Source organism: Jaculus jaculus, chromosome 7 (assembly GCF_020740685.1).
Source record: "Jaculus jaculus isolate mJacJac1 chromosome 7, mJacJac1.mat.Y.cur, whole genome shotgun sequence".
Lineage (NCBI taxonomy): Eukaryota > Metazoa > Chordata > Mammalia > Rodentia > Dipodidae > Jaculus > Jaculus jaculus.
Genome location: NC_059108.1, coordinates 43,276,984 through 43,304,959, shown reverse-complemented (window position 1 = coordinate 43,304,959; position 27,976 = coordinate 43,276,984).

The window sequence follows — 27,976 nt, the reverse complement described above, 5'->3', positions numbered from 1 at the left end:
GTTCTTCATTTATGCGGGATAGTTTGAGAAAAATTGGTTTCAGTGTGGCCAGGGGTTTGTCAATCTTATTTATTTTTTCTAAAGAACCAGCTCTTCATTTCACTGATTTTTAAAATTGTTTACTTAGTTTCCAGTTCATTAATTTCTGCTCTAATCTTGATTATTTCTTTCCATCTGGAGCTCTTTGGGTTGGATTCTTCTTCTTGTTTTCCAGCACCTTTAGGTTGACAGTCAGTTTATTGATTTGTGATTTCTTTGTATTTGTAATGAAGGCATTTAGGGCTATGAAATTTCCCCCTATGACTGCCTTTGTTGAGTCCCATAAGTTTTAGTAGGTTGTGTTTTCATTATCATTCAATTCTAGGAATATTACAATTTCTTTTTTTGATTTCTTCCATGACCCATTCATTGTTTAAAAGTGTGTTGTTTAGTCTTCAGGAACCGATGGAGTTCTTGATGTGCCTGTTGTTAATTTCTAGCTTTAAAGCATTGTGATCTGACACAATGCGTGAAGTTCCTTCAATTTTCCTGACTTCATGAAGGCATGCTTTATGGCCTAATATATGGTCAATTTCGGAGAAGGTTCTATGAGCTGTTTATAAGAATGTGCATTCTGTAGAGTTGGGGTGGAAAATTGTGTAGATACCTGTTAGGTCTAGTTGTTCTATGAGGGTGTTGAGCTCTATTATTTTCCTGTTGGATGATCTGTCTATTGATGGCAGTGGAGTAATGAACTCTCTGACTATGATGCTGTTGGTATTTATTTCTGTTTTATTGAGTAAATGTTGTTTTATAAACTGTGGTACCTCTATGTTTGTTGCACAATCATGATGTAAGAAGTGTCCTTCTTTGTCCTTTTTGATTATTTTTGGTTTGAAGTCTAGTTTAGCAGATATTAATATAGCAACACCCACCTGTTTTTTTTTAGAATTTCCATTTGCTTATAATATTATTTTACAACCTTTCACTCTGAGGAGGTAACTATTATTAGCAGTGAGGTGGGTTTCTTAAAGACAGCAAATAAAAAGATCCAGTTTTTTGATCTATCCTGATAAACTGTGTCTTTTGATGGTTAAGACCATTAATATTTATGGTTGTTACTGAGAGGTTTGAATTAATTCTTGCCATGATGAGGTGTTTTATAGGGTTTGGTGCTTTCTTGTGTTATGTACTATTTTGAGCCTGGCCTATTTTGGTTATTGCAATCTTCTACTTGTTGGCTTTTGAGATTGGTTGTTTGACACTTCTGTGTGTAGTATTCCCTCAAGTATTCTCTGTAGACTTGGCTTGGTGTTCATATAATCATGGATTTGGCTTTTTTCATGGAAAGTCTTTCTTCACCATCTATTATATAAGGTAAAGTAGTTTGGGTTACAAGCCAAATTTTTCAAACTTTGAAGTGTTCCATTCTAGGCCCTTCTGGCTTTCAGGGCTTCCATTGAGAAATCTGATATTATTCTAATAGGGTTACCTTTGTATGTTGTGAATTGCTTCTCTCTTGCTGCTTTTACCTTTCTCTCTTTCTTTTCATTGTTAAGAATTTTAACTATGATGTGTCTTGGATAGTTTCTTCTTTAGTCCTGCTTGTTTATTGTTCTGTGGGTTTCTTGTATCTGGATGGGCCTCTCTTTTGCAAGATTTAGAAATTTTTTTTCGATAATGTTGTTGAGTATTTTCTCTATGACTCTGGTCTGAATTTTGTTTTCTTGTGGCATACCCATGATCTAGATGTTTGCTCATTTTACAATATACCACAGTTCCTTCATATTGTGTTCACTTGATTTTTTGAACTTAGTAAAATTTTTGGCATCCCTATAAATTTCTTCTTTCATCTTCCAGGTCAGATATTCTGCCTTCCACATTAGTAACTCTGTTGGTGAGTGGTTCTAGAGAGGTTTTTATAATTTCTATACGACTTTTGTTTTCTGTTGTGTTATTTTGTATCATGTCCACCTATTTTTTTCAGGTACAATTTCAATTAGACTTCTGATTTTCTTGATGCTGCCTGTAGTTTATTCTTGTATTTTATCAAGTCTTCATTAAGCTTAATCAAACAGTTGTTGAGGTCTTCCATTTCTTGATTCACCTTTAATTTATTCATATGTCTTTGAGGGATTCTAATGTTTTCTTCAATCAAATGAAGCCTACTTTCAAAGGCTGAATGCTCTAGGAGACAATTCTGTTCAATTTCATTGGTTGGTTCTTTAATAGTTTGCTTCAAGTTCAGTGAATTTTTTTTTTTTTTTTTAACCAGGGTCTCATTGGTTGTTGTGTTTTCACTTTGGGAATGAATTTCTGTTGAGTTCTCTGTGCTTTCATTGGAGGCTTCCCTAGTAGTAGGAGACATTGTTGGTGATCTCTGTTTTCTGACTTTCATTGGCTTTTTTGCACTATTGTCTACCCATTTTAGGAAGACTATTTTATTGAGGAGGAAGCAAGTTTTTGTCCTTTAGCCCATTCACTCTCTGGCTCAGGTAAACAGGGATGTTGGTACCTAGTGGCCAGTCAGAATACCAGAGCAAAAGGCCTGATTCCACAGCTCACACATGGGGCCAGGCCTCCCCAAGCAAGGCTGAATGGGACCTACCAGGACCAGGGGACTAGGAGAAGCAAGGGAACAGAGATCTGGCCTACTTTGTGCAGTGCAGTGCCCTCCAAGACACAGATCAGTGCAGGCAAACCAGACTGGGGAGATTGGAGGAACCCAGGGACAGGGGTGTGGCCTACTCACTGCAGACTGCCATGCCTGGCCACACTGTCTGAACAAAGAACTTTGAACAGGGAAGTGGAAGGAACCCAGAAATGGGTCCTGTCTACTTACTCCACACCACAGCACCTGTCCACACACTGTCTGTGCAAGCCCTACTTATAATTCTTGAAAGAGCTCCATTCACCAACAGTTTCTACAGAAACCACTTCAGCCTGGCTGCCATCTTCTCACTTCACTGTGCAAGGTTCTGTCAGGTTATTGAATTGAGTGGAAATTGTGCCATTCATGACTCCCACATAATTGCAGTCACATTTTCCCTTCCCAAGTCTCTCCGCTCTGGGATTCTGTGACCACATAACCATGATTTTCTTTCAAGTTCTTTGGCTCCTACTTCCCAAGTTTTCTGTTTGCTTTTCCTTAGAAGTGGCCCAATCTACCTTCTCTTTTCTTCTCCCCCTTACAGTAAGTATTCAAATACATTGTTTTTCATAGATAGTGCCCAGATTCCCAAATACAAATCATAAATGCAACAGCCTACACATTGAAAAATTGCTAGATCTAAGTACTCTTGGATCATCCAGGTTACAAGTGGTACCTATCAAAACACATCAAAACCAAATTGGACCATTGCCTAAAATTACTCAACAGTCTCCTATTGATCATATACCAAATCCAAACCTCCTCTGTGACCCAGTACCTGTACCTGTCTCTCTCTCTCTCTCTCTCTCTCTCTCTCTCTCTCTCTCTCTCTCTCTCTCTCTCTCTTTCATTCCCTTGTTCTCCTCCATACAACTTCACTACCAGCCAGGGAACTCCTTCCAGCTTTTGAACACATTAAGATGTTTCCTATTTAAAGCCTTTGTTCACAGTGTTTTCTGTGACTGAAATGGGCTTTTCTAATTGCGCTTGGAATGACTTCTTCCTTCTCTTTTTCTTGGCTACAGCAGAAATACCACTGTAGAGGCGCTCACATGACAGCATTCCAGTGGAAACTATGTTCCAGATGACTCTTCCACAGTTACACCACACAGCCTACATGAAATTTGGGAAGTGTTTCTTAGCATGCATGGCCCTAAGAATTAGCAAATGTATTGTCTGAAACTCATCTCCATGATGTTTCCCTAATCTCTTCCTTGTTCCCTTTCTTTGTGTATATAAGCATTTTCATCAAAATCTAGTCCTAGATAAAATATTTATCTCATTGTGGTGGTTTACTTTTTCCTTTTCCTTAAAACTCTACCCAATGACAGTGTTATTTGGCAAAACCCAATGAGGACAATATTTATAAAAAGTACAGGACTTTGGATCCCAGGCCATTCTGGATATCCACAAAAGCACTCTTCTAGACTTTATTTACCTTACTTCCTACTATACTACATAAAATATCAAAAGAAAATATTTATAAAGTCATATGATCCTCAATATGGGACCACTGTTTTCCAGGACTGTTTAGAGAAAATAGTATAGCTCTAAGACACTTTCTAAGTCTATCTTTGAAATATGTGAGCAGACCACACGTGCTTGCAACAAGCTAGTCACTGCCCAAACCCTTACCCAGAGCTCAGCCTGACAGCCTGAGTGAAACACACATTAGAAGAAAAGCAGTTCTCATCCACCAAATAGGCATTAAAAGCAAGCAATCCATCACTGGCCAGCCTGGTCTTTCAGTACTCTGAAATTTGAAGTGTTTTATCACAAAAAGAACTATCAGAAAGATATAGGAAACAATAGTTATTTGACTACTTTTTGAATGTTTGAATTGAATTTTATTTTGAACACAAACAAAAGCAATAATATAAGACCATAAAACAAATAAATAAAGATAGAAACTCTATAGAAATTGAAACCCCAGTCATCTTTTCATATACACAAATACCTGATGATTTTTCTTAGCTATAGTGATATCTGAATGATCTTAATTACATCCTTACAAAAAGGGCTTTATACATAGCACCAAAAATAATACTTGCATCAAACTCTTGAAAAGCTGTTATGTGAACCCTCCTTATCAAATACTATTCTTGTAGCCTCACAAGTGATTTTCATGGCCACTTAAAACAGAACAGCAGTTCTACTGAGATGGAAAATGCATAGTGCATTAACTTTAATTAAGCCATCACAATTTATTTAAGGCTACTTTTATGCCTCCAGATTTGCACAGAAAATTCTGCTTATTATTAAAATTATTCTTTTGTTAAATGAATGGGGAATTTTGTTTAAAAAAAAAACATAGTGGAAAATCAAAGTATGGGATGAGTTTAGCCCTTTGCCTATCCAGCTATTGTGAAAAAAAAAAAAAAAAATTCTCCCCTGCATCCCGCCTTCCAAAGGACCTGCTTGAAGACTTACTTCTTATCACAATGGAACCACAGGGCCACGATGGCAGCAGCCCACCACAGGGGATGGCACACAGTAGGCACTAAGTCATATGGTCTCTGCCACCAAATTATAGTAAACACTAGGAGTTCCACAGCAGTGAGATGCAATTTTAAAGATGTCATTGCAACCAGAGCCATGTAAAGCTGTTGGATTCCGGGATGCTTGCAGTGAAATTGGTTGTCCTCTAAATGGTTTCTTCTAAAAATGTAATTGCTTTGTTCTGGGATCAGAAAGGCCTGGGAGGGAGAGCTTGATTTCCCTCCCCTTTGCTTGCCACAGACTCCAACTGCAAGTGTAAGGGCTGGTAAAACAATAAAGTTGTTTTTTTTTTTTTTCTTTTTTTTATCTCAATGTTAGATAGATTTTTCTCTCCTTGGCTTCCAGACAAAATTCATTTATTATAATTATCTTCAGAGCTGGCAGTGACCACTCTAAAACTTTATAAATGTTTTGGTAATATCCCATAGAGCCTCCACTTACATCCAACTGGGCAGGTGACTCCCCCTCTCCACTGGGATGTTGATGCCCTCTCAGAGCCAGGCATGCACGCCTTGCACAGGCACAGGGGGGAAGAGCGGGGGTAGAAAGCAGCATTTTGCAAACACATATGAAACTTTTAGGCGTATTTCATGACAACTAAATTGACATTTTAGGTCTAAAGCAAGAGAAGATTTACACCAAATATTCTGTAGACTCTTGGGTAGTCTTCCACTTCAGTGCTATTTTCAATCTGTAACTAAATTATTCTAACATAGTAATAGCCAGATAAAATTCTGTAAACTTGAATAGCTATACTGAAAATCCTCTCAACATCTATAGAACCATCTGTAAGAATTTCACTAAGTGTTTCCAATGGGATTTTTTCATTAATTCTGCTTAAATTTATCGATATTTTCCCCTTCTCTTTTTTGAAAAGGCTTATTTAGAAGTGGAATTGAGTTACAAACTAAGATGTATTGAAAATAGTATATACTGTTTTCAACATGAAGATTTTATGATACTGATTAATTTTGGATAGAGAATATTATTGGACATCCAGGAATGAATTTACACAAACATTTATATTTGGGTCACGAAAATGAGCAAACTATATATTTCTTTCAAACCAGGAAAGATCTGTGTGTAAACTGATTTACTGAATTAAACTTGAAATCCTTGTTTACATACTTTCATCTTAAGTTTTACCTATACACGATAGTCATAATTTGGATAGGGAAAAACATTTTCATATCCCATTTCACAAATTGCTGTCATGCACATCTTATTTAATTCTCACAATGTACTTTCTAGATCCTAGGTCAGGAAGTCTAACCTCAGATGAGCTGACTGATCTGTCCATGGTTCTACACAACTAGTAATGGGATGGCTCTGGACCCGCTTCAGGATAATGGAGCTGTCATGGAGAATTTGTGCTTCTTTGCCCCAAGTGCCTGCATTCACACAGGTCCCCTAAATATTTCTTAGACATCTTAAGACAGATAAAGCAATTTAACACCTGCCTCAACACACATCTCAGTCTTCTTACTTATGAACCAGTGGCTAAAACGGATGTATGAAGGGAAGGGCAGCAGTAGGCAGTGCAGAGGAATGGAGCAAAAGACAAAGCATCATGGAGATTCAGATTTCTGAGGTCATAAGATCCAGCCCTTTGCGAGAGATCATAAAGGCCAGAGACAAACACCGAAAATGTATGACACAACAGTGTCACAACAGACCTTGCACTGAACTGAGCAGAGTATACCCACTTGTTAGTGCTTCAAGAGGTCTCCAATAGCATTAGGATTTTCTCTTTGTTTCCACTTTTTATTTTATTTTATTTTATTTTATTTTTTAGTTTATTTGAGAGCGACAGACACAGAGAGAAAGACAGATAGAGAGAGAGGGAGAGAATGGGCGCGCCAGGGCTTCCAGCCTCTGCAAACGAACTCCAGACGCGTGCGCCCCCTTGTGCATCTGGCTAACGTGGGACCTGGGGAACCGAGCCTCCAACCGGGGTCCTTAGGCTTCACAGGCAAGCGCTTAACCGCTAAGCCATCTCTCCAGCCCTGTTTCCACTTTTATTGGTAGTGGCAGGAAGCATTAGGATTAGCTATGAAATTAGAGATCATAGATGTTGCTCAAGAGAGAAAGCTATAAAGGAAGCTGACAGATCGAATGGTCTTGAGGTTGCAATAAGAGGATGCCATCATAAAAGGCAGTTAATGATTTGAGGGACAATAAAAGCAAGGAGAACCATGATTTCCAATGCATACCAACATAAAGTATTGGCCATGTGCCAGGTTCAAATATGTCATGTACAAATATCAGACCAGATAATCTGCCTGCCACCCTATCTTTACATTCCAGAACTTTTTCCATGGAGAAAGGGAGAAGAGAAAATTCTGAACTCATAATATATTTTAGTTATAGACTTATGTTTGGGGGAATTGTATCAGAAAATACAATAGTTATGGATGAATAAGGTTGTAATAAGTACCCATAAGAACATGGCCTGAGATTTCATAACCTCTACACAAGTAGAGAGCTAATTAATTTCTGTTATAAAAAAGAGAGAGGGTATTTTCTCCTGAATTTTAACTTTAGTGCCTTCCATGTAAAATACCAAGGATTAAAATTTTTACATCTTAAAGAAACAATATCCCTTTGGAAGTATTTGCAAAACATGTAATTCCCAAATCTTTTGCCCTAAATCACAAGTTATTATTGCTTGAAGGAACACTTAGGTTTCTAGATGACTTTCTTCTATAGCACTAGGTTTTGGGCAGTCACTCATTGCAGATGTCAAAGGCATGAGGATCTCGTTCTTGTTTTGCAAGCTTTCCATGGAGATCAATGTTCTGGAGTTGGCTTGGGAGAGCAAGGAGAGATATTTGCCACCCTAATACTGTAGCATGCCTCTCTCAGCTGTAAGAAATAATGTGTTTAAAAAACCCGTAAGTGGAGATGGAGGTTTGGGGAAATATAACTCATACGCAGATAATATAATACAAAACATGACAGTGAAACATAAGTCACGGTTCTTTATTTTTTCCTGCCAAAGTGTAAACTTTACGGATATTTTTATCAAGAGAAAACAAAATTGGAGTCAACCCATGATTGCCATCTTGTGGAGAGGTCCAGTACTGCAGAGTCAGACTATTTATCCCCAAGGTGTTTAAATTTAAAACTAAATAAATAAATGCTTGCAGGGGTTCCAGGGAACTCCCCTACTATTTAATAAGGAGCCTTTCTTCTCAGCTAACCCAAACCCCTCGAGTGATCTCCTGTAGGCATGACAAAGCTCGCTGCCATTTATTGAGTTATACGAGTTTACGTCCCCCACCATGACATTGCCAACCACACTCATACGTTCTGAGTCTTAAGTTTCCAGAATTCTTAATAGCTTATTCGCTATATTTTGTCTTGGCTTTTGGTCACTGGTGTGTAATTACACACTCGCGAGGCGGGGTGGCTTGTGGGTTTTTGTTTTGGATTTTTTGTTTGTTTGGATTTTGAGGTAGGGTCTGGCTCTAGCACAGGCTGACCTGGAATTCACCATGTCGTCTTAGGGTGGAATCGAACTCTCAGCGAACGTCTTACCTTTGCCTCCCAAGTGCTGATAATGCCCTCGAGACGTTTGCAGGGGCAACATTGGGTACAAAGATTTCACTACAGCTCAGTAGCTCAGTCGTTCCTGAGAGAGCTCATCTACAGGAGCCATCATTCTCATTCATACTCATTTATTTTCTCCCTCTCTCCCTCTCTCTCTCTTCTCCCCCCCCCCCCCACCATTGACTCTCCAAGTAAGTCCACCAAATGCATATATTACAATTTCAAATTTTCCACAACATTGGAGACTTTGCACTTCCATTTTATGAGACAGGTTTGACAGATGCTCTTTCTTCCATACGTACAGTCACACAACCAGTCACTGAGCAAAACCTGTCAGCTGTACTTTAAAAACGAATGCAATGCGACTGTCTCTCACCACTCCTATTGCCCAAGCCCTAGCCACCACTGTCTAGGGTTTAGATCCTTGTGCCAGCTGCCTGGCTCATGCTCCTGGTTCTACTCTTGCCACCTGCAGTCTATTCTCAACACAGAAGCCAGACTGACCCAGCTGAAGCCAAGGGTAGACCATTGCCCTCTTTGCACAAGCCCTTACTTGGCTCTGTCCTTCAGAACAAATGCCCAGATCTTGTCTCCAGGGGCCTTCGGAAGCAGGAACCATCAAGCGTCCACCTACACGCCTCCCTGAGTTCTTTGATCCCAGCTCTACTAGCCTCCAGGCCACTCTTGTCTGCCCAAGCAAGCATGCTCCTGCCTCAGTACCTGTACTGTCACTGTTATTTCTGCATGAAATGCTTTCACTCAGATTCTTCGTGGCCAAGTCTCTCACCAATTCTAGACCTCTCAATCCAAAATCCCTCTCACTAAGGCCTTCCTGGGAAATATGATAGAAAAAAGTAAGCCCTCCTCCCGTTTAATATCGTTCTTTCTTGCTAGAGTTTTCATTCACTAGCACTCATAATCTACCAGCAACTACTGCTCTTCTTTCTGTGGACCACTGTCTCTGCTAATTTCCTGTTAGCATCATGACACATTTAGATCACCTCATTTTGCTTGGGTTGGAAGTCCAGCAATCTTGGTTGATTTTCTTCCGAAGCTGATGACAAAATATGTGCTGGCCTTTCTTAGGTTACTTTAGGAAAAAAAAAAATCTGCTTCAAGCTTAAATTGAATTATTGGTAGAATTCAGATCCACGGGCTGCAGTCTCCTTTGTCCCAACCAGAAGTCCAAAGCATTCTCATTATGTAAAGGCACCTCAGCCACTTTCCCTTGTCCTCAAGGCCATAGGAGGAAGGTTCAGCCCCTACCCTACACTGAGGAGCTTTGACTTTCCCTTCTCAGCTTTACCTATTCCCTTTTCTTTTTCCCCCACCTCTCTTTGGCCAGCTAAAACAGTTTCTGTTTTTCAGTGCCTATTGATGCTAACCAGAAGAATTCAGGATCAACTCATTGTTTTGAGGTCCTTAGTCTTTTCCATTTTTAAAAAAACATTTGTGTCATTCTTTTATACTTTTTTTTCTATTTTATTTTTTATTTATTATTTGAGAGAGAGAAATAAAGAGGGCACACCAAAGCCCCCAGCTTCTGCAAATGAACTTCAGAAGTATGTGTCACCTTGTGTATCTGGCTTACATGGGTTCTGGGGAATCAAACCTGGGTCCTTTGGCTTTGCAGGCAAGTGCCTTAACTGCTAAGCCATTTCTTCAGCCCAAGGCCCTTAGTCTTAGTCACATCTTCAATGCCCCTCACATTGTAACTAAATTGATTGAGTGACCAGAAGGGGGAGTCTTGTGGTCCTGTGGTAGTGTTGTACCAATGTGACAAAATACCTGAGAAAGTCAACTTAAGATACAAGATTTATTTTGGCTCCTGATTTCTAAGATTTGAGTCCATTGTCACCTGGCCCTGTTGCTATGGGGCATGTGTAAAAACAGCATCATGGCAGGGAGTAGGTGGTAGAAGAAAGTTGATCACATACTGGCTTCCAGGAAGCACAGTGGAAGGGCCAAGATCCCAATAACTAATTGCAAGTCCCATGCCCAGTGACCTAACTTCACTGGCCAGTGTCTTCCACCTAAAGGTTCTACCACGCCCAATAGTACCCAGGCTGGTGACCCAGCCTTTAACACATGAGGCTTTAGGGACAAACAGTAATAATGGTCATTTTTTTAAAAATTCTGCATCCCACATTTTCAGATGACCCAAATACATCATTACCACAAGGACAAAAGGTACCAGTTCTGTGCAGGGCTGGATCTCCACCAACTACAAATGGTGCATGTGATACAGGAGACAGTGCAAATGCATCTAATCAGAGAGTTTTTAATGAGATGAGACTCCACAAAACAGAGTGTGAACAAGCAGGGGTGAGCAGCCATGAGCACTGCCCCAGGGTTGAAGAGTTCTTCAAATGAATGTCCCTCAAGTTCCCTCACACATCCTTGTGCATATCTCCTCTCACTGTAATTGTTCACGGGACCACAACTTCCCTTTCAAGGTGTCCCAATTTGTAAGATAAATAACATGGCTAGCCCAAATTTATGACTTGTCCATGGTTCAACCGAAGTGTAAGTTCTTTTGATTTTTTCAGACTTTTATGCAGGTCTGTACTTAAATGTCATGAACAGATGTCTATTGTTTTATGAAATACACATATTTTCTCTTAGCATAGTCAAATGAGTTTTTAAATATTTATTTATTTATTTAAGAGAGAGAGAGAATGGGCATGCCAGGGCCTCCAGCCATTGCAAACCAACTCCAGACACATGTGCCCCCTTGTGCATCTGGCTAACATGGGTCCTGAGGAATCAAACCAGTGTCCTTTGACTTTGCAGGCAAACACCTTAACTGCTAAGCCATCTGTCCAGCCCTCAAATGACTTAAAAAAAATATTGTATTTAAGAGAGAGAGACAGAGAGAAAGAGGCAGATAGAAAGAGAATGGTCACACCAAGGCTTCCTTCCTTTGCAAGCTAACTCCAGACACATGTGATACTTTGTGTATCTGGCTTTACAGGAGTATTAGTGAATCAAACTCAGGCTATCAGGCTTTGTAAACAAGTGTCTTTAACCACTGAGCAATCCTCCAGCCCTCAAATGACTTTTATAATTAAGGCAATGCACAAGAAGTATAAACTGACTCTAAAATCAAACAGCTAACCATCTCCAGAGGCCCTGGAGAACCCATTCTCTCTCTCTCTCTCTCTCTCTCTCTCTCTCTCTCTCTCTCTCTCTCTGTCCTCTTCTCTTTCTTCTTTTTCTTCTCCTCCTCCTCCTTCTTCTTATCTTTATCTCTCATTCTTGTCTCCGATCACTCTTTTCTGCCTCTCGAGTAAATAAATAAAAATACTTGTAAAAAAGAATGTTTGGCATATATGATATTTAAAATAATAAGATTTCAGTCATTTTTCAAGCTTAGATATATAATATGATTGTTTAAAGCTAAATACACAGAATGTACTTGTTATACAAAGATCTTTCCCTTATAATATACCTGTTTTATGAAAAACTTTACTGGGGATTCACTAACAGATTTTTATTTTTACTTTTCTTGTCTTCACTTTTTTGCTTTTATAAAAAGTTCATCTTATTCACTTTCTTTTAGAGAAAAGTAGGTTTTGGCCTTATTTTCTGATACCAACCCCATCCGAAAACTTAAGAGCAAAAGATGTCCTATGCATAGAGAATTGACTACCTGTCTAAATGATTAAAGAGTTAGGGGACTTAGTATGGCTTCATAAGTCTCACTCCCTGCCCTTATCCTGCAAAAAAAAAAAAATAATAAAGACTTCATTACACATTAAAAACTATTTGAATCTAATACAAGGAAACACATTTTTTTCTAAAATTCTAAAATTATAAATTGAATTTCAAGTAACATTAATAGAGCAAGAGACTATGGAAAGAATTCAGAATGAAATATACTTGGCCTTTACATCTACCATGTGTTTCCTTAAAGATCTTGCTTTGTTCTCAATCCTATTACCATGTGACATGGCCACCTCTTTAACCACATATTCCTGCAGAGAGTGTTTTCCAGTCTCAGCATCAAGCCAGGGTCTACATTAGGCATGCAGAAGAGCAAGTGGCAATATTCAGCGTTGTAGTAATGCAGCCCTAAGTGAAAATAGTTCCTGGAATCAAACCATTTTGAGAGAAAAACACTTCAAAGCATGAACCCCAACTAGAGAATCCTAAATTGGTTAAACCCACACACAGCTAGAACAGTCTATTTTATCTTTAGCACCAGGTGTAGGAACCTCTGAAGATGGCCTGCAGCTGTTTTAGAGCACAAAGAAATGGACAGGTAGTAAATCTGAGGGTTTTCATAAGGCCTCAATACATCTTCTTCAAAAGCAATTACTGATCCACAGCCAAAGCTAAACGCTGTCAGTCTGGTAAGGTGTGGGCAGTGCATCTGGACAAGAGGGACTGCTGACAAGTAAGCTCATCGGGCCTGGCCCAACCCAAGCTTTCTTTTCTTGAAAGCGGTGACAATATGAACATCACATAAAATGTACCCTTGTAACCTCTGTAAAGGGGTCAGTTGCATGACATTACGTGCACACACATTGTTCCCCTACCATTACTACTCAGTCACAGAACTGTCTTGTAAAAATAAACCACTATCTGTTAAACATCTGCTCCCGTTTCCCTACCCTGCCCACAATTACCTTTCAAAAATAACTTACTTAAGCTGGAAATGTAGCTCAGTGGTAGTGCATTTACCTAATACATGTAAGGATCTGTGTTCAATCCCCAGTACTGAGGGGGTGTGGGGAGAAATATAGCAGTTTAATTTAACCTATTTATTAAAATATCTAACTGTGCTTTAAGATGGGGTGGGAACATAGTGGATTAAAACCATGTTTCCAGCAGCTATACCTTGATGAAAAAATACCTTTGGAAGTGAATTTAATTTCTAATAATCTATTATCTTATCATCCACTAAAACTACTTTGTTCAAATTTTGGGGGACAACATATGGAGGAAAATATTATGCCAACTGAAAGTTTAGAGAAGAGATAGGAATATTTCCAAGACTTTAAAACAAGAGAAAGAATTCAAATGTCTTTAAGATGGTATCTGTAAAACACTCTGACATTCGTAGTTTCCAACTCTCCCCACTTTCCCTGCACTGTCGTGAACCTCAACTGGGAGACAGTGTTCTCAGGAGACATTTGCTAATGCCTGGAGACATCCTTTGGTTTTCATAACTAAAGAAGGCTAATGTGATTGCATGCATAGAGACTTGGACGCTGCTCAATATAGTACACACATGAGAGAGGATTTTTTTTTTTTTTTTTTGCCATATCAACACCACTTAACCACAAGAAACCTTTATTTGTTCCACATTTTATTCAACAGCACAAAATCTTTCATTTCTGAGCTACTCATCTGATCACTTCACTGTTAGAACAGGACTAAAATTGAAAAAAAAATCAAGTTGGTTTTTTTTGTCTGTTTGTTTTTGTTTGTTTGTTTGTTTTCAAGGTAGGATCTCAGTGTAGCCCAGGCTGACCTAGAACTCACTGTGTAGTCCCAGGTTGGCCTCAAACTCAGTGATCCTCCTACCTCTTCCCCCCTCCCGATTGCTGGGATTAAAGACAAATACCAACATACCTGGCTAAAAGACAGTTTTTAATTCTTCAGGGAAGAATCAAATTATACTTGCCAAGCCACACAGCTAGCCTTTTGAGAGCCCCTTTCTCACATTGTGCTGATCCCAGTCAGGGGAAGTAGCACCAAGCTGGGCAGACATGCCAGACAGTATTTTACAAACCTAGCCTCCTAGGTGACTACTCTTTAAAATAAAAAGTCTGTGAGTTTGTTCTTTCCAAAGCAAATTTGCTAAAATGGAAAAATCTATAACCATCCTAGGGGCTATAACCATACGTAGGTGCTCTTTGTAAGTAGCTAAAGTTTCTAATCATTTAGTGTTAAGCAGAAATCATTTGCCTAAAACATAATTTAGTTCAGGTAATGAGATATGCAAAACAGAAGGAAAAGCACAGATATTTATACGATTCATTTTTGAAATTGGCAAAAATAATGAATCTTTATGGCTGTGGTGATAAAGTTGGACTCCTCTCCTCTCAGTATCTCCATCTTCCGTTAGATTGCTTGCAGATCCGCTGAAATTACATGTCAGTGTAAATTATGGTGCCTGCTGACTTACTAGCCAAGGCTATGAAGGGTAGACACATAAAAACAAGGAGTTATTGAATGTAATTGCTTCTGATCTAAAAATTCTTAAATGACACAATTGCTGTGGATGTGGTATGCACATCAGGTACTCCTTTGAACTGACACTGACTCACTTGGGTACACTTTTTTCTTCCTGAGCAGTGTTATGTTATTTTTTTCTTTCTAAGTCTTAAGTTCTAGAATAGGAAAATCAGCAACGTGTAACTTAGGTCTCACAGAGAAGGGGTGACAGCAGGAGATTGTGCATGGAAGAAACAGAGCTCAGCAAACCTCTTCCAGGGTCCGTCTCCCTATAAAGCCTGACGTGAGAAAATAAATCTGAGCAAAGAGCATTTTTAGATAGTCATTGAAAAGGAGTTAGCACTTTGTTGAACCTTGCTAAATTGGGAAGAAAGCCCCATTTGCAAACATTTCCATTCTTGTCTATTTCAATAAGGAGAAAGATGAAAAAGCATGACCCCCGGGGCGCCAGGAGGAAGGAGATGCATGGTTCTGTCTGCTCATTTAAATACTTAACAAGCCACAGGGAAAAAAGGAGACATCCCATTCCGCTGCCCATAACATATGTCAGTAAGTCATAAAAATAAATCATCCCATGGGTGGCTTGTGAGTGTGGCTCAGCTCCTGTGAAAAGCCAGTGCTTGTTCCAGAGCCGAAAAGAAAATAGTCCTACTGTCTGTCTGATAGCTGTTCATCGGCTGCCATGACACACAACTTCCAGGAAATGGAAAGGATAATGAGTCTGCCATTAACAGCAAACTTCTTTTAATTAAAGGCTAATATTTCAGTAATATTTTTAGATTTAGCAAAGCTGTAATTTCTGAAGAAAGAGATAAGAAGCCACCTTGATGCTTCATAGGGATCAAATTAATAAATGCTGTCTGAGGATGAAGTTCCCAAGACACCTAATATTAAGTAGCAAGCTATTCCTTGAATGAAAAAAAAAATGGCAAAATACGATTTTTTCCCTTCCTTCTTGTGCTTCAACTTGACCAAAAAAAAAAAAAAAAAAAAGCAACACAATATGTTTTAAAAATATTTCCAAACCCTGTGTAAGTGGCTATTTAGGGAAACCCTTGTGTACATTTGAGGGTAGTGTGTCAATGACAGAAAATGAATATTTGAAAACAGCTGATTTTCTCCTGAGTCTTCCGGTACCTGTAGCACAGTTGGAAAGGAATTTCCACACCCGAAAATGTGAGTAGTGCCAAGAGATCAGTGTGGCACATAACACATTTCACCTTGTCCCTCTAGGCTGATGAGGGCGGAGATGAGAGCGGCAGCAATGAGGTAGGCATGGGTGAAGCCAGAGAGGCACGAAAATATGCAGGCTGCATAGCTCCACTCTGGGACTCACTCATTACTGCCTCACTGGCAGCATCCTAACCACCACCACACCCCACGCCCACCTAACCCTGTTCCCAGTAATTCCAGGCTGTGACCAGGAAAGGTCCCAGATGTTTCAAAATGAGTCTTTCAGACTGTCGTGGCCGTCTGACTTTTATTTCTCCCCCGATTCCACACTCTTGTGATGTCTCCTTTTTGGGGCTAATGTTGCCCAGCCTGGCATCTCACATCACTGGCACAGGAGACATGCCAAAATATCAAAGCTCCACAGGTTGCTATGCCAACAATGGAAGTGAATCTGTAATCTCTGTTTTCTCCCATAGATTCCTTCAACTTCTGTTGCATCCTGTAACCTCTATAGACAAAGGAGCGAATGGCATTATGTGACATTTCCAGAGGTACCAAACTTATCTCTCACATGTCTAATGCTTTTCTGGAGGGTCTGAAGGCAGCCTGTGACTGTGCCCTTATGGAGAAGCATCATTTCTGGTAGGCTGGACCATGTGTAACCACAACTCTGCTATTTTTCATAGCAACCAAATGTACCCAAAGTTGTAAAAATGTCCTTTTCCCTAACAGAGCAGACCAAGCAGTAATTTCATGTTTCCAGTACTTACAAGGAAATGGTTAGGAAAATAACATAGTCACTGGCATTGCAGTACCCCATACCATGGAGTCCTGAGCTTAGTTGTGAAAGCTAGCTTTTAGATACTGGCTCTCAGGCTGGAGAGATGGTTTAGCAGTTAAGCTGCTTGCCAGTAAATCCAAAGGACCCACCCAGGTTCAATTCCCCAGGACCCATATAAGCCACAAATATTGACTCTCCATTTAAAAGTAAGATTCCCAGACTGGAGGGATGGCTCAGTGGTTAAGGTGAGGGGGTAGAATTAGGGTGACTGTACCCCTGAGTGTGAAACACAGAGGCTGACTTCTTATCTTTTGCCTAGTTCCCTAGAGACACAATCAGGACCCCTCCTGGGAGGGAGGTCTTTCATAGGATTTAAATATTGTGATTGGTCAAGTTCAGGCCCTGGAACCTGGTGCCAATGCTAATCTCTTCCTGACAGCCTCTTGTCGTATCCAACCAGCCGGCCCTCTGGCTCACCTGAGCCAAAAGACAGCCCACCAGCCTATAGTTATAAATAAATACCTTTGCAAGGAGGGGGTGGGGGCAGTGCCTTTCTCTCTGATCTCTTGGGAACTTCCAGTGGTGGGTGAGTTTTTCCCTTACCTGGGCCTGGGCTGGGCTGGGCTCAGGTCCAGGCCCCCTAGCCCTGACTGTCCACAAGGGTTCTTTGTACCTTCCAGCTCCCCACATGGAAGGAGTTCCTTGAACTTTTTTTTTTAAAAAAAAATTTATTTATTTATTTGAGAGCGACAGAGAGAGAAAGAGGCAGATAGAGAGAGAGAGAGAGAGAACGGGCACACCAGGGCCTCCAGCCACTGCAAACGAACTCCAGATGCATGTGCCCCCTTGTGCATCTGGCTAATGTGGGTCCTGGGGAATTGAGCCTTGAACCAGGGTCCTTAGGCTTCACAGGCAAACGCTTAACCACTAAGCCATCTCTCCAGCCCATTGAACTTTCTTTTCTCTTTTCTTTCCATCCTTTTCTCCCCCAGATCTGTGTCTGGTCACATGGATTCCTGAGCTACATGTGGCCCAAATGGGCTTTGGGGCCCCACGTGGTGTACTTCTCTTCTCCCCACTTTATCTCCCTTTACCTCCGCCTTCCCCTTTCCGCACTCCTTTGTAAAATCTAAATAAAATGTGGTATTTTAAAATCATTCTTATTTTTCTTTCTTTCTTTTTTTTTATTAATTAGTTTTGTACTCAGCAAATACAATCAATTTGCTACCATTGTTAGATTCATCCATGTCCTATCCCCTCCCCCTGACCCCTCCTTGTTGAGGTATATGAGTCATGCATTATGGAGTTAGCCCACAGGTATGTGTAGGATAAATGTCCCTGCATATCATGACCCAACATGTGGCTCTAACATTCTTTCTGCCCCTATTCCACAAAATTTCCCTGAGCCATGTTGGGTTCATCTTTGGTCTGCTTCAGTGATGAAGTGTTGGGGGCCTCTGGGTCTCTGGATATCTGATTTGGTAGTAGTTGATTTTTCTCTGTGTTGATCTCCTTCATCCTTGTGCTGGTACCCAGTTCACCAAGAAAACAGCACCCTTTCTTGTTTCACCAATTGTTCTTATTTTCTGCCGGGGCCCTTTTGAGGTATGATGGGGTGGCTCTCTCCTTAGGATCTACATCTATCTGAAAAAGAGAAGCAAATTCTCCAACACAGAGTAAGTTAGCACCAGACAAATGAGATAACCCTTGCTTTCTTGTAGAGAATTTAATTGGTGTAGGCCCTCTTATAGCCCATGATTGGCGGGAGCTTGATAATGGAGAGCAGGCTTATGTTTGGATATGGTTCTGACTTGTTTCCCAGATTCAGCTGTGGGTCCCATACCACTGAGAGGATCAGTTAGCTAAATCAAGAACAGGTTATTTGCTGCTAAGTAGGTTAGACCATGAGTAGCTTGGACAGATATTGGTCATTTTCCCCCAGTTGCCCATGTCGCACCTTCTGGCACTAGGTGCGCTGACTGGGGACTGACTCTCTTCCAGCTTCCAGCCATGCCATTCCATTTTCCGTGTCAATCACAGAAAGTGTCTTCAGCAGTAGGATCTTATCACTAACCTTTAATGGGTCATCAAGTACTCTGACAGAAATATGTCTTTCTTTTTCTTTTTTCTTTTTGTTTATTTTTATTTATTTATTTGAGAGTGACAAAGAGAGAAAGAGGCAGATAGAGATAGAGGGAGAATGGGCGCGCCAGGGCTTCCAGCCACTGCAAACGAACTCCAGATGCATGTGCCCCCTTGTGCATCTGGCTAATGTGTGTCCTGGAGAATCAAGCCTTGAACCAGGTTCTTTAAGCTTCACAGGAAAGCACATAACTGCTAAGCCATCTCTCCAGCCGAAATATGTCTTTCTTTCAGGAAACCTTGTAGGTCTCTCTCATCAAAAGCTCATTGTGGATGATAACCACATGCTGGTACTGGGAGTTACAGGTCAGTGCCCAATAAGAACAGGAAGCAAAAGATAACTAATATAAAAGAGTTAGGGAGAGAGAGGCTGTAGAAGATTAAGGTCAGTCTTCATCATAACCTCTCCAGTGTCTTGTGGTTCAGGTGTTCTTTCTAAGGGCCTGGTGAAATCTAGACCCAAACAGCAATGCTACCATAAACTTCTACATCCTAAAAGGCAGAACAAATGGCTGAACCTTCGAATTCTTTTGAATCTGGAATTGCTTGGTTAGTTTGCAAATATGTACTCAAGGCTGGGGGTCCCAGGAAGCACCTCAGAACCCCAATTTTTCCATTACAAAGGTACTTGATTTCAAAGACTAAGGAACCAAGTTTGATTCTCCAGGATCTACATAACCCAGATGCACAGGTGGCATGTGCACCTGGAGCTTATTTGCAGTGGCTTGAGGCCCTGGTGCACCCATTCTCAATTTCTCTCTCTCTCTCTCTGTGTGTGTGTGTGTGTGTGTGTGTGTGTGTCGCTGTATCCACCTCTCACTCTTTCTCTCTCTCTCTCTTTCTCTCTCTCTCTCTCTCTCTCTCTCTCTCTCTCTCATAAATAAATAATAAAATAAATAATATTAAAAACATAACCTTTAGGAGAAACAAAGTAGGACTCTCTCAGAGCAAGTTGACACTTACTGATTTGCGGCCCAGGACATAATGTCGGGAATCCATGGAATAGAGTCTGGACTCCATCAGCAAGGACTGAAAGCAAATGCTTCCTACTCCACCTTAAATTTAGTAACTGTAAATTTAAACAATAAAGCATATTCTCATTAATGTACTTCTACATAAAAACAGCAACAAATCATGAAGAACTTAGATAAGACCAACTTTTATAAAAAGAAAATTAAACAAGAACACAGAGGAAAGCTTTTAAAGGAAGTTTTAAAGCAAGAAGGAAGGAATCCTGGGCCGCTCCAAATCAGGTCTATTAATAGCATCTTCACAATCAGTCCTCTTCACTTCCCTTTTCTCTTTCTTTCCCTTCTCTTCCTTTCTTTCATCTTTTCTCTTTCTCTCTCTCTCTCCTTCACCCCCTCCCCCCACATACGTGGCTAAACTCACACAACATTTCTAAAGCATGCCTGATATTTTTGTCCTTAAGTTTTTTTTTTTAATTTTTTTTCTTATTAAAATCCAATAAGAAAAAACAGCTGTGGCTTTTCTGTTTTCCATCCTCTCCTTTTCACCACACAAAGTGACACCTTTTTCTTCATTTGTCTGTTTACAAGGTACAAATACCCTATTAAAATGTTGGAAAATAAAATATAAAATGCCTTAAAGTAACTTTTGGCTTTGAAGCCATAAAATAATCACAACAAAGAAATAAAAATTTAAAGCAGCAAAGAATTCCTCATAACACTAAATCATGAACCAGAGGAGAGAGTGAGCAATGGTGTCAAGGGATGGAGAAATATTCCTGCTGCAAGAATGACAGAATGTAATTATATTTTAAAGGACACAGAGGCAAATAGGATATGTCATGAGCACTAATTTCTTTGGGCAAGCTATTTTTCCCATGATAGCTTGCAAGATTAAATTCTTGAGAGCTCGTTTACATCTCCACTTTCTTTCTTTCTCAAAAAATGCCCAACTGCCTTTGCTTTTGTCATTTAAAGCAGGTGTGCATTTTGCCCCCCAAGATGGAAAAGCCTGAGCATCCAGTGACCCAGGATCTGTGCCCTCTTCTCACAATGTGTAATACAGTTTCCTCAAACTCAATTGTTATTAGAAGAAATTCATATTAAAACTTTAATCTTGCACACAAAAAAACCTCTCGGTAAAAGCCTATAATTTGTGAACCTGATGTATCAGTCTGTCAGGAACAGATCTATTAGCCTCACCTACTCCCAACTCAAGAGGACCACTTGCCTATGCTGCTGGTTGTGTCTCCTGCCTTAATGATTACAAAGATTTCCATCATCTCCTTCCACTGTTCACTGCAAACATCCAACTGCTGTCATTTATCTAAGGGCTGAATACTAACACTGAATGTGACTCATGCTGAATCTGAGTCCTTGTGGGGTTTTCACCAACAAGACAGAACTCACTCCTCTCTTACGCCCCTTCTGTTTTTAATCTTACCACCTCAATTATATTAACTTTTCCAACAGAGCTTAGCAAACACAGCTAGAAAACTGATACCAAAAGGTGACTCAGCAGACAAAGCGATCCCAGGGGTCCGTGTGGCAGAGGGCTCTGAGCTCAATGCCAATTTAATTCCAGTTGGAACAGTGGCCTTTCTCAGTATGAAAATTTAAAACTAGTCCATGGGGTCAAATCCACTCCTAATTACAAACCAACAAACTAATAGTTTTCATAGAGTAATTTATTATCTGTCATGGACTTCTGCCAAAGGCCACACTAAAAACAGTACACATACAAAGGAATGAAAAAACTTGAAAACCCTGGAAACAAATCCTGAAACATTCCCAGTATTGTTTATATTCTGTCTGTTTCATCATCAGTAACTGATGTGTAGTTGTAAGAAATAAGCCTTCCGGAAGGGAGTAGGGGAAAAAGGAGAATGGAGATAAAGAAAGAAAAATTGCACATTTAACCAGCCTAGGTACCACTGCCTGCAGAAAGTGAGAGAACTCTCTTGGAAACAGAAATTGGACTCGTAGTGAAGCCCTAAAAATAAAAGCAAACTATTAAACAATCAGAAGAACGTCTAAATAGAATCAACCAGAGTTGCTTAACCCTTAAAATTCAATTCAACATTAAAAATGTTAATACCCTTTTCATAGACATGTTCTGGAGTGTTTCTGTTTCTTTACAGCTGCAAAAAGTTTACACTTTCTCACAAAATATTACTCAAATGTTTAGGAGGCAAATAGTCTTCAGTTCTAATAAAAATACCTTAATCAAAACACAAAAGCATATATTTGTTAATTATCTGTCACAAAACATGATGCAATGGTGGCTAAGCAATCAAAATTAAACATTGACTCTGAACCAGAAATTTTCCACAAGTGAGTTTTAAATACCCTTGAAGGCTATGCTCTTTGGCAACAATTATAAGATTTTTCAGTGATGGGCCCAGAAATAGAGGTATGGATTCTGCATTCTGTCCTGGAAGAGATTAATTCTCTTCACATGGAAATAACTAGAGAATCTAAATGTCATTCAATGGTATATAAGCTTCACTGGCCCATAACAATATCACTTTCCTACAAATGAAAAACATGATTAAGATCAAAGAATAAATGACATAGTTTTAGAAGTTACAGAAAAATTATATCTAAAATATGTGAGCTTTGCCGGGCGTGGTGGCGCACGCCTTTAATCCCAGCACTCGGGAGGCAGAGGTAGGAGGATCGCCGTAAGTTCGAGGCCACCCTGAGACTACATAGTGAATTCCAGGTCAGCCTGAGCCAGAGTGAGACCCTGCCTCGAAAAAACTAAAAAAAAAAAAAAAATAAAATAAAATAAAATATGTGAGCTGAATAATCTGAATCAAAATACAAAACAAGTTACTTTTCTATTCTTTGCCATATTTAACTAGATGTGTGTTATTACATCTTGAAATATTAATTTAATTTCTGCAGTTTAGCTCCTGGAACTTTAGTGACAATTTATATTTCTTTGATATAAACTATTTTCCTGATTTGGGTCTAAATACTTCATTTCTAAACAATAATATGAGGATATTAATAAATAAGCTTGGAACATCAAAGGAAATTAATGAAATAAAAAGGATTTTAGAGCATGTACAACATTCCTGATCATATGAGTATCAGTCATGATACAAAGCAGTGTTGCTTGAAGAAAGAAAAAGTGTACCCAGACTTTGGTGTGAGTTCTTTACTCCTTCCTCCTACTGGTTGTGTGATGGTGACAGAGGCAAGTATCATTTCTAAGACCGGTTTTTCTTATCTGTAAAACCAGGTTGATAATTCCTACTTTACAGGATAATTTAGGATAGAGGTGACATGTCACATGACCAACACGATATCAGAACAACTGCTCCTCCTCTTTGAAGATTCCTTTTATTTTACAAAAATAAAGCCAATTTCTGCTTTCTTTTCTTGGCTAAATATGAAATTAAATATAAGAATGTTTGTTTTTTAAATTTTATTTATTTTTATTTGAGACAGAGAGAAAGGGAGAGAGAAAGAGAGAATGGGCACACCAGGGCTTCTAGCCACTGAAAATGAACTGCAGACACATGTACCATTTTGTGCATCTGGTTTATGTGGGACCTGGAGAATTGAACCTGGATCCTTAGGCTTCACAGGCAAGCATCTTAACCATTAAGCCATCTCCCCATCACAGAATGCTTGCTTTTTAAATCATAGAAGAATAAAGCAATATTTGTAGCACTGTCATCACCGCATTTTCTACTCAAAATCACTAACATAAATCTATTTAGTAGAAAAAGCCTCAACTATAACAGACTATGGTTAATCTCAAAACTGGCCAATTTCTGCTGGCATATGCTGGGCAATAAATTGAGTTCATTAAGTCTAGACATTGAATTGTTGTGTCCTCAGAATTCTGTACACCTTCTGTCACATAGAAGTACTTAATAAATATTTATAGTTTAATTAGAAACTGGAATTAGAATATCCAAAACCTTGTTCATCCTTAGCTTAGACTTTTATATCAACAAATGGCTTCTAATTTTACTGGTTTGTTTATTCCACAATCAGCAATATTTTCACTGTCTAGCATATATAAAGCACTGTCCTAGATACGGGAAATAACAAAAGTGAGACAGATGCTTCTAAACACAGTAATTCAAGGAAAAACACAGTGCCTAGCATCTAGTAAGGAACTTATAATCAGTGTTAGAGAGGCCACACAAACAAGTCACAGATTCACTACCCATGTCCTCAATCTCTCCATCTCTATCTTCCTCTTTCCTTCTCTTCTCTCTTCACATACACTTGCATCTAAGAATTTTTAAAGTTAGACTCCATCATCCCAGAAATTCACAAGAAAAAACATATGAACTTTTGTCAAATTTCTGTGAGTTTATCAGTTTTCTTAAAACTGTCAGCCATCTATAAAATAACCTTTCAGATTAATGAAAAGGAGCTGCTACCATCAAAGAGTCTTCAAGAATCTTCACATTTTCTGTAAATTGGCAGCATTCTGCTCAAGCTGTTTAGTTCCCATGGAGGAAGTGAGTCTTTGAAGTTGACAAGGTGTTTGTGGACAAAGCAGCAGTTTGCTGAGAAATCATTACTTTTGTTTTACTCCAGAGCTAGTTAAGGCTGCTCTGGCAAGAACAAAGCCTGGTTTTACACAGCTGCTGCTGGGTCACTAGTAGACAGGCTTTACCCACCAAGCTAAGGCCAGAGGCTCCCTGCAAAGGCATGGGCAGACAGCAACACACGCTTTATATTTCTGTCTCGTCCGTCCTGTCTTACTTAGGTGGATGAGCATAAGAGAAAGCTATGCTGATAACACATCACCAGCAAATACAACAAAACACATGCCTCCCCCATGAACGCACCTTGGGAAACAATGCAAAGTTATTACATGCAGTTTGCTGGAACACTTGCATACTGGTTAACATATTCACAAGCACAGCTTATCCTCTGCATTCAGATGCCAGACACTGTGTTGGAACTGTGTGTTCATGATCTTCCCGATGTGCAGAAGGGAATACTTCTGGGAGTGGACCTGCTTCCCCAGGCTGCAGAGTAAAGGGAAACATTGTGTGATAGTTATTGCTGAACCCTTCTTGTGGAGAAATTGCATTCATTTTATCCACCAGGCCTCCCTGCATTGGCTTACTTTTACCCTAACAGTGAATGCATATCTGGATGGTGTACTTATTAGGTGAAATGGAGACTTCAAGACCCAGTGCCTGCCCTTTGTCTAGCTCAGGAATAGGTCCCCCCATACAGAACCCCTTTTGACTCAGTCACATCCTGGTTCTCATGGGACGTAGTCACCCATGCAGCTGGGCCTGCCAGACTTGCAGAGCTATTGCTTGGGCTTGTTCTTAGAAGGTTCACTCACTCACCAAAATAAATCACTCTCTAGTGGTCACTCACAAATATAACATTTTTAAGAGTTTGACTTACTGTTTGCTGAATATCTTAGCTTCTTTCCTGCTGGGACCACAGAGAAAGCAGTGGTACCATTTCTCTGGAATTTTTCTAAGATTTGAATCCATATAACCCTTCTGGTACTTTAAATTTATTGTCCATGAAAACACAGTAATAATCTCAGGGGACTCATTGTGAACATAATTCACATAATATCAATAAAGTGAGGAAAGATACAAAGAAACCACAAAGTAATTATTAGTAATTATGTCAGTCATATTGCTGTCATCACTATTTTTTTCATTTCACTCTGTATTTGCCACATCTGCTCACCTTCTGGTAGTTTATAAATTTTTATTTATTTTTATTTATTTAGGAGATAGAGAAAAAACAAAAACCAGGGCCTCTTACTGCTGCAAACAAAATCCAAATGCATCACTACCTAGTGCATCTCACTTTATGTGGGTACTGAGGAACTGAGCCCCGGCCAGCAGGCTTTCCAGGCGAGTGCCTTTAACCGCTGAACTACCACCTTAGCCCTTAGATTTTTGTCAATTCTTTTATTATCCTTTGATTTCAAATTGAGAACATTAATATATACCATGCTGTAATTCTATTGTATTGCTATTCCATTATCCTCTTTTGTCCTCTCTCCACCAACCCTATTTTCAAGTAGTCCTTCCTCTGTCCTGTTGTCTCATTACTTTGGTTTTCATCCATTCTCCATGTCAAAATGGTGATGGCGGGCTGGAGAGATGGCTTAGTGGTTAAGCGCTTGCCTGTGAAGCCTAAGGACCCCGGTTCGAGGCTCGGTTCCCCAGGTCCCACGTTAGCCAGATGCACAAGGGGGCGCACGCGTCTGGAGTTCGTTTGCAGAGGCTGGAAGCCCTGGCACACCCATTCTCTCTCTCTCCCTCTATCTGTCTTTCTCTCTGTGTCTGTCGCTCTCAAATAAATAAATAAAAAATGAACAAAAAAAAATGGTGATGGCCTCAGAACAGTGCAGGTCTTGCGGGGGTAACAGCAATCATAATGTCCCCATTGGTTCATGTCAGGAATACTGTGCCCCAAAATACTCCTTCCCACCATATGGCTCTTACATTCTTTCCATTCCCTCTTCTGCTATGTCCCTCAAACTTTGGAGAACATGATAGAAATCTCCTTTAGTGTTGAGCTCTTGACAACCTCAGATTTTCTTCTTGGAGGAGTTTTTAGTCTCTTCATTGTTAACTGCCATCTACATTGAGGGGCTTCTCTGGCTAGCAGTGAGAGTAGCACTCATATTCATTCTACCACTTTTTCTGCAATGTTTCCCTGAGCCCTAGAAGGTCTGATAAAGATGATTTGTACAGCGCTAAGCACTGGGCTTTCTCCTTGTCATCTTGATCTCCCTGGCATTCATGACCATCTGTATAAAGAAGGTTCTCTAAACAAATGTAAGAACAGCATTAGTTAAAAGGCATAAACACATACAATTAGAAATTGGTTTGATAGCCCTAACATCTCCATTTAGTCAAAGAATAGTAGAAGGTTCCCTCTAGGGTCTATGAACTTCCAAGTCATAGGATTTTGACTAGGTCCGCAGTATCAGGCATGAATTCCCTTCCACTGAATGGGCCTCACTTCCTATCAGAGAGCAATTTATTACCCCCTAACTTAAGTGCTGCTATTGTACCTTTTGGTACATCTTTCCTGACTGGTCGATTGTGTAGCTTGCAGGATCCACTGTTTGTGCACACTGTTGATAGCTTTTATCTCCCATCAGCTCACATAGCCCTTTGTAGCACTATTACAGGTAGTTGGAAGGGCCTTGACTTCCATCTCAGTTTCAGGGTGATTTCTTAATGTCCTTCAACTGCAGTTTGTTTTCAGCCATGTTACAATCCATTTCTGGTGGGTCACCAAGCATTTTGTCAATAGTCTGCATTGTTTTGGCCACCTGATGGGATAGCGTAGTAGACAGCTTCAGGTTCACAGAGATGAATTTCCAGACCAGGAACAGTTACAGAGGAAGGGATATTGATTTTATCCTCCTAATCTCTCCCCTCTTCCCTGTTGTCAAGCTGTGATATTCTTCCCTCTACATCATCCATTCTATTTCCTGCCTGTCTTAGGAGCATTTTAGTTGAGATTCTTCCTTTTTTTTTTTATTTCCATTTGGTTTGTCTTCAGCATCTCTGTCTACTGAGTTCCACTTTCATTTCTCCATTTGGATTTCTTATTTCATTTAGTTGGTTGTGTTTTCTTGTAATTCATTCAGGCATCCATTGAGTTCTTTTAGTTGACTGACATTTTATGTTCTCTTTAAATTTGTTGTATATATTTATCATAAATGTGACCAGGAATTCTTTGTCTGGAATTTCCTCCAAGTAGTTCTTGTTGTAGGCTTCAAGTATGGGACCAGGCATTCTTGGTGGGGAGATCTTGTGCTGGTTTTTTATGTTACTTGCTTTGCATTGAGTTTGCCTATCTGGTGATAATCCCATTGTCTTGCTGAGATTGTAGCAATAATGGCTACACTGGGGAATACAGGAATGGCTGAGGCTGGGGCTATATCTGACAGACATGTCTATGGACCACTGGGCCTGGGCAGGACTGCTATATTTGGTCTGCTTATGTTTCAGCTGGGGTGAGGTGCTCCAAACCAGAACTCATCAAGCTCACTGAGGCCTGTGTGTGCCA